The sequence below is a fragment of the Macaca fascicularis genome, chromosome 4, assembly GCF_037993035.2.
Source record: "Macaca fascicularis isolate 582-1 chromosome 4, T2T-MFA8v1.1".
Lineage (NCBI taxonomy): Eukaryota > Metazoa > Chordata > Mammalia > Primates > Cercopithecidae > Macaca > Macaca fascicularis.
Window position 1 is genome coordinate 153,820,329 of NC_088378.1, and position 13,854 is coordinate 153,834,182.

A 13,854-nucleotide genomic window follows, 5' to 3' on the forward strand; every position below is an offset into this window, starting at 1 on the left:
TCAGGGTTTTCAGGTTGATTCTCAGGTTAAGAATAGAAAAAGTAAAGCATTTCTTACCTTAAGTCCCTCATACTGCTGATTTAGCCTAGTAAAAATAGACCTCAATACAAAGTGCAAGGGCAGAATCCTCTCACCACAATAAGGAATTTCTTGCTTTTCTCTTTTCAGAGGAGTTTGGCTGCGCATGGATGAAATTAATGGGGGTAGATATGAATGGAGGAAGGGGAAGGGAATGTTTAATAGTTTTTCTCCTCTTTTAGTGTTGGTGTCATGGGGAATGCAATTTCTGAGACCCTGTGTGATAGTCATAATTCTAAAATGATTCTCAAGGACCCATTCTTGTATAATTTCCTCCCTTTAACTGTAAGAGGAATGCTTGAATATGAAAGGACATCACTCTGGTTAAGTTACACAGCAAAGATCTTGCAGATGTAATTTGGGATGCTAATGAGTTGACTCTGAGTTAACCAAAAGGGAGATGATTTGGATAGGCCCAACCTAATCACAGGAGCCCCTTAAATCTGGGTCTAGAGGACAAAGACAAAGTTAAAGACTTGAAATATGACAGGATTTGACTTGGCACAACAACTGCAATAGAAAGGGGGCCATATGGTAAGGGTGGCCTCTAGGAGCTGAGAGCAGCCCCACGCTGACAGCTAGCAAAGTAACAAAGACCTCAGTTTTATAACTGCAAGAAGCTGAATTCTGCCAAAAATGAGAATGAATTTGGAAGTCAGTTTTTCTCCAGAGTCTCCAGCCAAGAACTCAGTCTGGTTGACACCATCATTTCAGACTTATGAGACCCTCAGCAGAGAAACCAGTCTTGCCATGTCCAGACTTCTGACCTATGGAAACTGTGAGATAATAAATTTGTGCTGTTTTAACTTGCTGGGTTTGTGGTAATTTATTGCACAGAAACAGAAAACGAATGTGCCCTGGTGCATTATATATTTACTCCTGACAATACAATAGGTTTTCTATTAAATAAATAAATATGGCAAAAAACATAAATAGTAAAAGTAACTAGCATTTATTGAATTCTTATTACTTGTTAGGTACTGTGTACTTTCCTCAAAACAATCCTATTTATTAGGTCCTACTATCGACCCTATTTTATATAAGTGGGATGTTAAGGAGACTTAAGAACTCAACTAAGATTAACCAGTTCATGAGTAATGAATGAAGGACTCAAATCCAGGTCTGTACATCTATGCTAAATAAGAAAGGGAAATGAAAGTAAGCACATAATTAGATATCAGGAGGAAATATATATGCTATGAGTAAATAGTTTTTATCATATTTATTATATTTTTTTAATAGTTTTTCTATTAAAAGAACCATGATATAGTGAGTTTTGCTTGTGCTTTAAGTCTTACCCTCAATTACTAAGCATATAATAACTTACAGAGAAGCCCAAGGCAGCACCCGGGAAGAGCCTGAAACTCGTTCCACTTATTTGAGCAATAGCTTCATCACTGTTAGACATTATCCTCTTGAGCTACCAGCCCTTCAGATTTAGCAACTTTATCCTACACACAGCTTGGGAATGAGGTCATGGTAGCTCCTCACTGGCGTGGGCCCTAATTCATGATTCAAACATATCAGGCTTTTCAGCAGTAGTCAGTTCAAAAGTTTGATTCTGTATGATTCATAACATGCTCATTTATTTCTTTTGTGCCTCTTAATGTTCTTATTCCTTCATTATTATTATTTGAATCCTCCTAGATTCCGAAGTCCTGGGATGACGAGACCTTTTTCTTCCTTTTGATCTTCTACAGTACTTATTATTGTTTGCAAACTAGATAGTCAAAGATTGATTAAAAGAACCATGATATAATAAGTTTTGTTTGTGCATTAAGTCCTGCTCTCAATTAGTAAGAATTTTCTGATCTAGCATTCACCTGAAAGATAGAAAGGAGATGGAATCTTATTAATAATAAACCACCAGAACAGAGTCAAATGATGCAATAAGAGTGGAAGCTCTTCTTTCTGGCAGAGAAGAAGAAGTCCATATGCTCAGAACTGTCAAGCAGTGAGAGCAGAAATGGGCTACGGTAGTTATCAAGGAATTAATTCACATACTCTCTATGAAACAACTGAGCCACTAATGTCTTGGCACCCCAGACACACTTCCCCATGTGAATCATAGCCATTTCTATCCTGTGATACAAGCAGAGAGCTGCCATTAAGGAAATGCAACAGTTTGCCAGAGGAGAACTAGAAATACAGGTGCTGATACATGAAAAAGTAGAGCAGAGACTAATGTAAACCATCCAACAGACAAGATATTTTAAAAGGAAGGCAGATCTGACCAAGAGGGGAAAACGATAATATGTTCCCAGAGTAATGGATGACATCACACACCAGAGTAAGTCCATCCATATTGGCTGGACCCTAAACCAACTGGCTGGATCCTTTTGATACATACTAAAATCAGTCATGCTACAATGCACACTTTACCCATGTAGACAAAGCCTGCAGTCATCCCACTATTTCAAGGGAGAATAATAGAAAAACAGACCACAAGTTGCAGAGGCAAACCACATCAGTGACTTGCTAATGTAAGTTCAACTGATATTAGGTTCCAAACTGGAAGCCAGCCATGGTGGTTCATATCTGTAATCCAAGCACTTTGGGGGGCCAAGGGAGGAGGATCGCTTGAGTGCGCATGAGTTCAAGACCAGCCTGGGCAACATAGCAAGACCCCGTCTATAAAAGTTTTGGGGTTTTGTTCTTGTTTTTGTTTTTAAATTAGTCAGGTATGGCGGCACACACTTGTAGTCCTAACTACTTGGGAAGCTGAGATGGAATGATCACTTGGGCCCAGGAGTTTGAGGCTGCAGGGAGCTATGATCAGTCCACTGTACCGCAGCCTGGGTGACATTCCAGCTTGTCTCTAAAAATTAAAATAAAAAACTCTTCTACACCATGTACTGTGTGCTATTCATTGTAAGTGAATACTAAAAGATGGGAGCTATTTGTGAATTTTGGAACTAAGAAGGCCTAACAGATGCAGATGGAGTCACAGTATGAGCTCAAGTACAAAGATGGAAAGAGCATGGTGCATTGGAGACAGACTCATCCACTATATCCAAATTACTTAGTGGTTCATGAACAACTGTGAGTGGATAATCAAGAATCACCAGATACATGCATAGAAGCAGCAACAAGGGGCCTTATAAAAAGAAACTCGATTCTGGAAAGAAATAGATAATTCAGGAAGAAAACTTAAACATGATCATTTTGGTATTCTCAGAGAGATCTAAGAAGCCATTATATCCAGAATTGAGTAAGATAAAATAACTAGAACTGGTCCTTAGAAATGCGTATGATTGTCAAAATAAAATACTGGATAGGATAACTGAATAACAACTTGGACACAAATTGTTAAAGTTGGTGATACAAAATATTCATAAATATCTCTCTACATATATACAGAACATAAAGAAAAAGACAAAAAAAATTTTTAAATGGGTGAAAATATTAAGCTATGAATAATATTTATTAAAATATATCAATCAAAGTGTTCACAAAAAAAGTAAAACACATTATTGAAGATGCAACAGGAAAATTTCTTTGGGCAGAGTAAAGATTCACATCTCCAGATTTGAAAGGAGCTGTAAAGTATCTGTTTATTTCTTTTTTTTTTTTTTTTTTTTTGAGACGGAGTCTAGCTCTGTCGCCCAGGCTGGAGTGCAGTGGCCAGATCTCAGCTCACTGCAAGCTCCGCCTCCTGGGTTTACGCCATTCTCCTGGCTCAGCCTCCCGAGTAGCTGGGACTACAGGCGCCTGCCACCTCGCCCGGCTAGTTTTTTGTATTTTTTAGTAGAGACGGAGTTTCACCGTGTTAACCAGGATGGTCTCGATCTGCTGACCTTGTGATCCGCCCGTCTCGGCCTCCCAAAGTGCTGGGATTACAGGCTTGAGCCACCGCACCCGGCCTGTTTATTTCTTTACTCAACAATTATTTGAGCTTAGTATTATTCAGAATTTTGTGGTTATCAAAGTATCAAAAAGGGCTGGGCGCAGTGGTTCCCACCTGTAATCCCAGCCCATTGGGAGGTCAAGGCGGGCAGATCATGAGGTGAAGAGATCAAGGCCATTCAGATCAACATAGTGAAACCCCGTCTCTACTAAAAATTCAAAACTTAGCCAGCACGGTGGTGCGCACCTGTAGTCGCATGCAGCTACTCGGGAGGCTGAGGCAGGAGAATCACTTGAACCCTGGAGGCGGAGGTTGCAGTGAGCTGAGATTGCACCACTGCACCCCAGCCTGGTGACTTCATGACAGAAGGAGACTCCATCTCAAAAAAAAAAAAAAAAAAGAAAAAGAAAAAAAGGAAAAGGAATTGTGTGAAAAATACATGATAGGCAGTGTTTTAAAATACCCCCCAGGAATCCCACCCACTGTGTACATGCCCTATGGCATCTCTTCTTCTTAAATATAGGGAGAGACCCCTGATTCTGATAGATGTCATTCCCATACTAGGTTACGTTATGTGGCAAAGATGAGGAATGTTTTCAGATAGAATTAATGTCCCCAGACAGTTTTTAGTTAATCGAAAGGGAGATTATTCTAGGTATGCCTGACCTCATCAAGCAAGTCCTTTAAAAAGGCTCCCTGGACTAGAGACAGGAAGAAGAGATTCTCTTTCTATGGCTGTCTTTGAAAAAGCAAGCTTCCATAAATTCTACAGCTTCAAGGAAGTGAATTCTGCCAGAAACGTGAGGAAGTGCGGAAGTCGACGCTTCCCTAGCCAGTTGAGAATGTAGCTTAGTAAACACCTTGATTTTAACCTTGAGAGACTCTGTGCTGTGGATTCAGCTGGCCTTTCCTGGACTTCTGACCTTCACAAACTGTGCTATAATAAATGAGTATTATTTTAAAGTTACATTTGTGGTAATTTGTTAAGCTGCAGTAGAAATCTAATGTATCTACATAAATTATGGTGAAACTTCAGAACACTGTGTGTAAAAAAATTTCTTACAGCTTTCAAATAAAATTTTAAAAGTTATAAAACTCAAAATAACTTTAAACTTTTCATTAACAACACCATATTCTAGAAAACAGTGCAACAACTCTCTCCATGTTCTGACAGAAAATGATTTGGAGCCAAACAATTAATAAAGTCAGAGTGAAATAAAGACATTTTCTGACATATAGACTTTGGAAGTTCACTGTCCATATGGCATGATTCTGAGAAAGTGATAGAATATTTTTTAAAGAATGAATTTGACTTTCACTCTTAAGATAATCTCCTTGCAGGGGTACATATGAATATGTGCCAGATATCTCACTTGGATCTGGATGACATATTTGCAATATCTTAGTATTTTAAATGCTGTTTATTGTTTTTTACATTTTTTACTGAGGTAGAATGTATGTGGTCAAATGAGTATCAAGTTCACTAATCTTTAGGAGGTTTGATCAAGTTTTAAAGATGCATACACCTAAGTAAACACTACTAAGATGAAAATATATAACATTTCCAGCACCCAAAAGTAGTCTTTATGCTCCTTTCTAGTCATACCCTTCCATTCTCAAAATAGTAATCACCATTCACACTTCTTTCTTCATTCATTAGTTTTGCCAGTTCTTAAACTTCATCCAAATGTAATCCAATGGTGTGTATTATTTTGTGTCTAATTTCTGCCATGGTGAGAGTCATCCTTGTCATTGTGTTTACCAGTTGTTCATTCTCTTTTCATTGCTGTGTAGTATTTCTTTACATGCTATAATTTAGCCATTTTTGTTGTTGGACATTGGACTTGGTTTTGGTTCTTGGTTGTCATAAATGAGTCTGTTATGTACATCTTTCCACAATATTTTGGTGGATGTGTGCACTCATTTGTGGATGGGAAAATACCTAGGAATGGGATTGCTAGGACATAGGGTAGTAGATATTTTTATTGTTTTTAACATTTACACTCAATTTACAGAGGAAATATTGAAGGCTTATGTATAGTTATAAGCTAATAAAAATAATAAAATTATTGCCAATTTGAAAGCAATGTTAAGACTGAGCAATAAGATCTATAGGGAAAGAAATAAAATTTCAGTTTATTTCTTTACATCCACTAAACTGTGATTAGGGTAAACTCTCAAAAACCTTATTCTGATCATGATTTGATCAGAATTCAGTGACTTTTCCTCGATCTTAGGATAAAGGCGAAACTCCTTTATAAACGCTGCAAAGTTCCAAATGGCCCGTCAATATTTATCTTTTCTTTTTTATGTCTCTGCAGTTCTTGACTTTCTCCACTTGAGTCCCACTGACACTCATCATTACTTCTCCGCCACAGGGTCTTTGCACAAGCTGTTCCTCTGCTTAGAAAGCTTTTGTTACAATTTTCCACATAGTTAAATCCTACTCATTGGTCAGATTTCTTATCAAGGGTGGTCTCTTCTGAGAAACTATCCCTGACCTCCTTAATATAAATTCTCATGACTTATCTCATAATGATTTTATTTTGGGCCATACTTATAATTTATTTTGTTTTGTTATTATTGATCACCCTTTTCATTAAGTGGTGATTTTCACTATGGCAGGATTTATGTCTGTTTTTACTCATTTTATTGCTAGAATCCAGTGCAGCATTTGATCCATGTGGACACTCAATATTATTGAGCAGAAGAAAGAATCCTGTATGATTTTCAATGTTGAAATCTCAAAGTTGAAGGAGTAGTATCATTTAAAATTATGAAGGCAACCACTTGAAAAACTGAAAATAGTGTAAATCAGAATGAGAATAGTAGAAGACTCTAGTAAGGGAACTAAATTTCTCTTCTTTGTAGAATAGAGTCTGTATAAGCTATCTAAAGCCCAGTACTTATAGTGACAAACACTAGAACTAAAATTAGAAATATTGGCCGGGCGCGGTGGCTCAAGCCTGTAATCCCAGCACTTTGGGAGGCCGAGACGGGCGGATCACGAGGTCAGGAGATCGAGACCATCCTGGCTAACACGGTGAAACTCTGTCTCTACTAAAAAATACAAAAAAAAAAAAACTAGCCGGGCGAGGTGGTGGGCGCCTGTAGTCCCAGCTACTCGGGAGGCTGAGGCAGGAGAATGGTCTAAACCTGGGAGGCGGAGCTTGCAGTGAGCTGAGATCTGGCCACTGCACCCCAGCCTGGGCGACAGAGCAAGACTCTGTCTCAAAAAAAAAAAAAAAAAAAAGAAAAAAAAAATTAGAAATATTTAAATGTAATTGTCTCTGGGAAATGAGACTGAGGCTGAGGAATGGAGACTGGGAAGGTGAATTTCTAAGTTTTACCCTTATTTTTAACTTATTTTGTTACATTTATTATAATATATATCAGAAAGATGAAACTCAAGGTCACAATGCATGCCCAGCTTTAGAAAACTTTGGAAGACTGGGAGACCTAATTTGCATATCTGCCCCTGTGCCACAGATTGGGCATAAGGTATGACACATGTAAATAGTTATTTGAGATTGCTGACAAAATTACTGGATATATGATAAGCTCAAGGCTTTTGGGATAAAGTTATGCCAATGGGAGCCACAAACTCATTTGAAGACTATCAACGATAACAATATATTTTGGGAACTGACTCGTAAAAGGTTGAAGTTCACTGGAATTAGTTCAAGCAGTCAGGGATTAGTACAAAATTTTAACATCCTGGGTGGTTTCTGCATTTGCTCCCACTTTAGTCACAGCACAGGTGGTAGCAATACCAAACCAAATTGATCACATACAATGACAGAGTATGATAGAGGGGAACAAAATGTTAATCACTATATAGGTTTCAGATATAAGATCTCAAGAGCTGAACTGGAACAAATATTTCTAACCTAATTGATGAATTCAAGCTAAGGATTAGTACTATCAGGAGAAAATTTAGTAGTAGGATGTGGGGACTTGGGGTCAGGATGATCCACATTAATTCTGTACTCCCTCAGTGACTCTGTTTAGAAACCAGGACCTTGCCTTCTGGGCTGTATCACTGAACATTTCCAGTATGTAGCCTGTCCTCCAAGTTCCAGCACAAAGCTAATTCCTTTTTTGAAGCCTTTCTGTTGCCCATAGCCAGAAACAGTTCCTCTCTCCCTTATCTCCCGCAGCATTTTTCCAACTTTCTTATGGCATTCAGCACTTTATACTATGTATTCTGGTTACGTATGTGCATCCCTTACTTCTTCCATTAATCTGAGAGCTCATAAAAATTATGTCATTTGCATTCACCACAGGGCCTGGCCATGGACTTGCATATCATTGCTGAGAGAAGTCTCAATAGCAGCTTAAGTACTATTGAGGACCTCAAGATGACAAATTTTCTCCATCTCTTCTAAGGCTGAATTGTCATATGCAATGTGCTTTATGACTATGCTGGTGAGGCTGGTAAGTGTCACAGAATTTAGAATTTGTGCTAATCTATATATGCTCTAAACATATACTATAATTTCCATTGTATTATTTAAGGAAGTGGAGAAGGTTTTTGTCAGTGTTAACAAGCACTGGGTATCTTCCTATATCAAATATATGTGTTAAAAAAGCAGAGGTTGGTTTTCATTAATAAGAACTGAGAAGATATTTGAATGTTTGTAATAATTACAATGATTTTTGCAAGCTGTATAGCTTAAGCTAATTTCTAATATTACATCACTTAAATTCTCATAAAAGTTATAATATTCTCCTACAAAGACAAACTAACACTCTACATATTCATTGTCTACAAACCTAAAATAGTAATGAAAATGTCTTAGAGAGGAAATAGAGACAAAATTCATGCTACATTCAAAGCAAAAAATTTTTTGTGATTTTAAGTATGTGCAAAGAGATTCTTAGCAGCCTGTACACTGAAGTTGTGATTTCTAAGTTCCAAGGAATTCCTTTTCTTATTTTCTCCCAAGGCTATTTTTTTTTTTTGTATTATTATGGATTAGATTTGTTTGGAACATAAAAAACAGAATTGATCTTCCCTCCTTGAATAATGCAGAAGACAATATATGTAGGAAACTTTTTCCAAAGCATGTCTGAGTATATACCTTTGAATTTTACTTGAAAACATGTCATTCCATTCAAAACTCTGAATTAAGATGCACTATTTTTTGCTGAAGGCTATTTTAAATTAGGCTAATAAATTGCTACTCTCTGCCTTGTGTGATAATGCATTACATTATCTACTGATGTACATGTATTGTTTGACTCTAATGGTGTGGAAATTAAATGTTAGACATGGGCCAGATGTTCCTATAGATGAATATGAAGTATGACTCTGGCATAGTTATGTCTCATCAGAACAGAGAGGAAGAATGCAATAACCAAACAACAATAATAACCACCCAAGAATGCCCTCTGATATTGGTCTCCAGTAAGAACTAACAATCATGCAAGCCTAGATCCTTAGTCCCTACCTTTGAGGAGTGTTCTAAATGTCAGCAGTATTTGCACCTGTTCATGAGGAAAGTGATGTCATTTCCTAAAATACAGAATAAAATAAAGTTGTTAATATACTACTATTTGGAGGGGTGTCCAGAGACGGTAAATATATGTCATCTTTATTTGGCAAACAGGAGCAGCTTGATTTGGACCTCCACAGGACCATGAGATTCCACGGGTCATTCCTCTGCTCTGAGCAGTTCACAGCAGGGTGGGAGGAATATGTGACTTGGGGGAAGGGAAATGGCAAACAAATGGGCCTTATGGTGAATTTTAATGAAGATTCCCTGCTGGCTTTAGCCCCATTGGGAAAAAGAAAGAAAGAAAAAGAAACCCATAATCTCCTATTTGAGGTTAAGTTACAAATGGGATAATAATTCAAATAGTAGCAACATCTTACAAGAATGAGGTGGGGTTAGGAGGGTATATAGGATGTTTGCTGCTGCTGCTGTTTCTACTAGCGCTAACTAGATTACTAATGATAAGTAGCTATGTCTTTGAAAATAATCAGAGAGACGGTGATAGAAGACTAATACATTGCATCATCATCCACTCAGTGAGAAATGGCTTTTGCAGATTTGTGCTGATGGATCTAATGTGTGGACTTCTGGAGGCTTTGAGGTGGATATACTTCAGTTGTGGATAAAGAGGTGAAGAAGGACATCTATGGTGATGCTCAGTAATATCTGCGAAGAACTGTGGAGACAGACAAATAGTCAAAGGCGAGGTCAGTGCTTGCAAGTATCTTCTTTTTAAAGAGTTGCCTAATACCAAGAGGAATATCATGGGGAAAATGCAACATGAAGAAAGAGGATAATTTATCCCTGCAAGAGTTTTTTCAGCTGCAAGTGTTGCTATCAATTTTTTCCCTCTCTAGTGGTTCATTTGAAATATGGGATAGTGAGGGATTCATTGCTTTGTGCATTGGAGGTTTGTTTGTGTGCTCCTTTTCATTAACAGCCATATTTCCTTTCCAATTTATGTGAATTCTTTTTTTTCTTTCTTTGGCATTGTTACTGATTTTTAGCCCAAATAAACACTGATTTCTCAGGAGTAACCTAATTTCTACCTTTTTCTTTTTCTTTCATTTCCATATTATGTCACTTTCTAAAAACAAAAAACTGGTGTCTTGAAAATCTTTTCCTTATTAATCATAAAGGTAAAGTAAAGTTTCTCTCTAATGTGAGCTTTGCACTCAGATGAATGCTACACCTTCTGGATCTCTCTCTCAAGCTATCTGTAAGCAGAAACCTATTGCTTTTCCATTTAAAAGTATGATTGATTACATATTTAATTTGTTCCTGGTGTCATCAGTTCCAGGCAAATTAAAAGTGTGTATTCCTGCCTGCCAGGTTAATGGAGACACTGGAAATAACTTTCTAGAACCCTCATCTTTTGGAGAAAATTGCTTTCATTCTCCTTAGCTCTGGAAGTTTCCTTTTCTTATCATCTAATCAAATCCACTGTCTTATCATCTAATCAAATCCTAAATAATAGAAGTAGATTATTTGCAGAATTTCCCTTGATAGGCTGATGTTGGCATTTTTTGTGCCTGGTTATTTAGCCAAATTTAAAAAATGGGTATTTTTTGTGTTTAGCTCAAACTCCGTCTTGCTCTTGGATTGACCATTTCTTTCTAGACTCACACTTCTTCAGCACTGGCACAGTAAGTGGATGGTGGGCCCAGGACAAAAGGCAAAAGGAGGCCACTTTGCCCAGCATTTGCCTCCTCAAGAAGAGTCACTGGCAGAATCTAGACTAATTCACTAGTTATTTTATTGGGGTTGAAGGCTGAAGTCCTAATTCCCCTTGTGCTCTAGACAATTACTTCCTTTGAGGTCCTGAAGGAGATGACCATGGCAGGATAGGATGGGAACCCAGGATCCTGAGTGATGTTCAGATATTAAGTATTGTATAGCTAAGTAGTATTTAAGTAAAGAACATAAATTGGAGAGTTAGGCTCAAAATGGAGTCATGTCGTTATCACTTACTATGTGGTCATGGTAAAGTTGTTGATACTCATTCAACCTGTTTTCTCGTCTGTCCAATATATGTGATTATAGTTACTACTTTATAGCACTGGTGTACTAAATGAGATACTACATATAAAAATGTTCTGCTGAGGGCCCAGTACAAGGTATACCCTCAATACATATTATCTGCTATTAGAACATTAACAATAATCATAATACCATTAGTGAAAGTTAGAAAGAAGGATTAATTTTAAAAATTCAGTCAGACACTTTGGCTGTTTGGGACAGTCAGATAAAATCAAGCACTGACAAACTCCCTCTTCTACTTTATTTTCCACGTCAGATTTATCATGACCCCTGTGAAACAGGCACCACACGTTTTATTAGGTGATCATGACCACTCAATATTTACTTTCGGTTTAGTTGGAACAGACTTAATATTTTTGGAAAGTAAATTTTTAGTTTTCAACCCACTGTAACTGCTCAGTACCTATCAGTTAAATCAATAAAACTAATCAGGTATGTAATCTAATCATATAGAGGCTGCATGATAAATATAAGCATTTTTCCTAAATCCAACAAATCTTGGTATATTCCAATCTTGCAATGTAATTGGGAAAATGAGGGTAACATATGAGAAAATGTGAGCGCAAAAATAAAAACTATACGATGTACAAAAACTTTGCCTTTGAAACTATTTTGGGACGTACCTTTCCACTTACGTCTTGGTTTTTTTTGTTGTTGTTACCGTTTTTCTATGAGAATTCTGGACCTGTTATAATTGCTTACTTTCTTACCAAACACCACTTGCTTAGATTTGCGCAGAAATTATTATATTTGAAGTCTGTCTTTATGTCAACCCAAAATATAAAACTTCCATTTGACCTGTGACATCACTATTATTTTAAGGACTTAGGTTTGGCAGCTCGCCCATAATTTTTCTAACTTTTGACCTTGGCCTCCATTTTTAGCTTTGCTATTCTTAATTTCACACTGACAATTCCAAAAGACATTGCCCAACATATTGATATTGGCATGGCATTTATGTTATGTTTTACAGTTTATCAAGGGTTCTCCCATGTAATCAGTTTAGTTAAATGTATGATAAGGCACTAAATTATGTAGTGTATAAAGGGAAAGAGTTTTAAGAGTGCAGATAAAACAAATCAGTAAATGATGGAGTAGGGAAGACTTTTTTTTTTTTTAATATATTTTTTTGAGACAGAGTTTCGCTCTTGTTGCCCAGGCTGGAGTGCAATGGCACAATCTCTGGTTCACCGCAACCTCCACTTCCTGGGTTCAAGCGATTCTCCTGCCTCAGCCTCCCGAGCAGCTGGGATTACAGGCCACCAAACCCAGCTAATTTTGTATTTTTAGTAGAGGCGGGGTTTCTTCATGTTGGTCAGTGTGGTCTCGAACTCCCAACCTTAGGTGATCTGCCTGCCTTGGCCTCCCAAAGTGCTGGGATTACAGGCATGAGCCACCGCGCCCGGCCTGAGTAGGGAAGACTTTATAAAATGGGGAGAATTGAACTGGGCATTGAAAGTGGGGTAAAATAGTGTTTATATTTTATAACACCTAACTTTATTTTACTTTTAGTTTTTCTATAACATATGAACATGTGCTCCTTATATAACATTCAAAGAAGACAAAGTATAGAGTCCTCCCTTAAAAATCTTCCCAATACTGTACTCTTCTTCAGAAGTAGCAACTGTTAAGAGTTCAATATACATCACTTTAGTTCTTATGCATTTTCACACATAAATGTGTACATGGATAAGCAAACATTTTAAATAGCTAGGACTATATTCTATTTTAACCTACAACTTTGTTCTCTCCATTGGCAATATAACTTGATAATTTTTTTCTTATGCATTTTTGCATACCATAATTATTTTTCAGGTACCATAAAATTTACTCTTATGTTAAACCACTCAGTGGGTTTTAGTAAATTCACAAAGTTGTGCAGCCGTCAATAATACTAATTACAGAACATTGTCATCACCCAAAAAGAAACAAAGAAACTCCTTATTTATTATTCTTCCCTTCCCCAAACCTCAGGCAAGCACTAATCTAATTTGTGTGTATAAGAATTTGCCTGCTATTGACATTTTACATGAGTAGAATCTGTGGTCTTTTGCATCCGCCTTTTCTCACATAGCATGTGTTCAAGGTCTACCCATGTTGTAGCATATATCAGTAATTCATTCATTTTTATGGCTGAATAATGCACCACTGTGTATATATAACAAATTTTGTTTATCCATTTACCAATCAATGGACATTTGTGTTGTCTCTACTTTTTAGCTATTATGAATAATGCTGCTATGACTATTCATGTACAAGTGTTTATAAGGATATGTTTTATGTACATATGTTTTCATCTCTCTTGCATATGTGCCTAGGATTTGAATTGTTGGGTCACATTGTAGCACCTGGTTTCAGGCATGGTAACACTAGCTTTAAGAAACTGTCATA

At 37.1% G+C, this 13,854-nt stretch overlaps 1 long non-coding RNA gene across 1 annotated transcript in view; it reads left to right on the top strand.

Moving 5' to 3' along the window:
* Positions 1-13,854, top strand: part of LOC135970449 (uncharacterized) — a 120,594-nt gene that overhangs the window by 89,928 nt on the left and 16,812 nt on the right. Inside the window, exons 9-10 of the long non-coding RNA XR_010586120.2 lie at positions 8,212-8,353; positions 9,915-10,125. This is a non-coding gene — a long non-coding RNA (uncharacterized lncRNA). The remainder of the gene's footprint in view (positions 1-8,211; positions 8,354-9,914; positions 10,126-13,854) is intronic.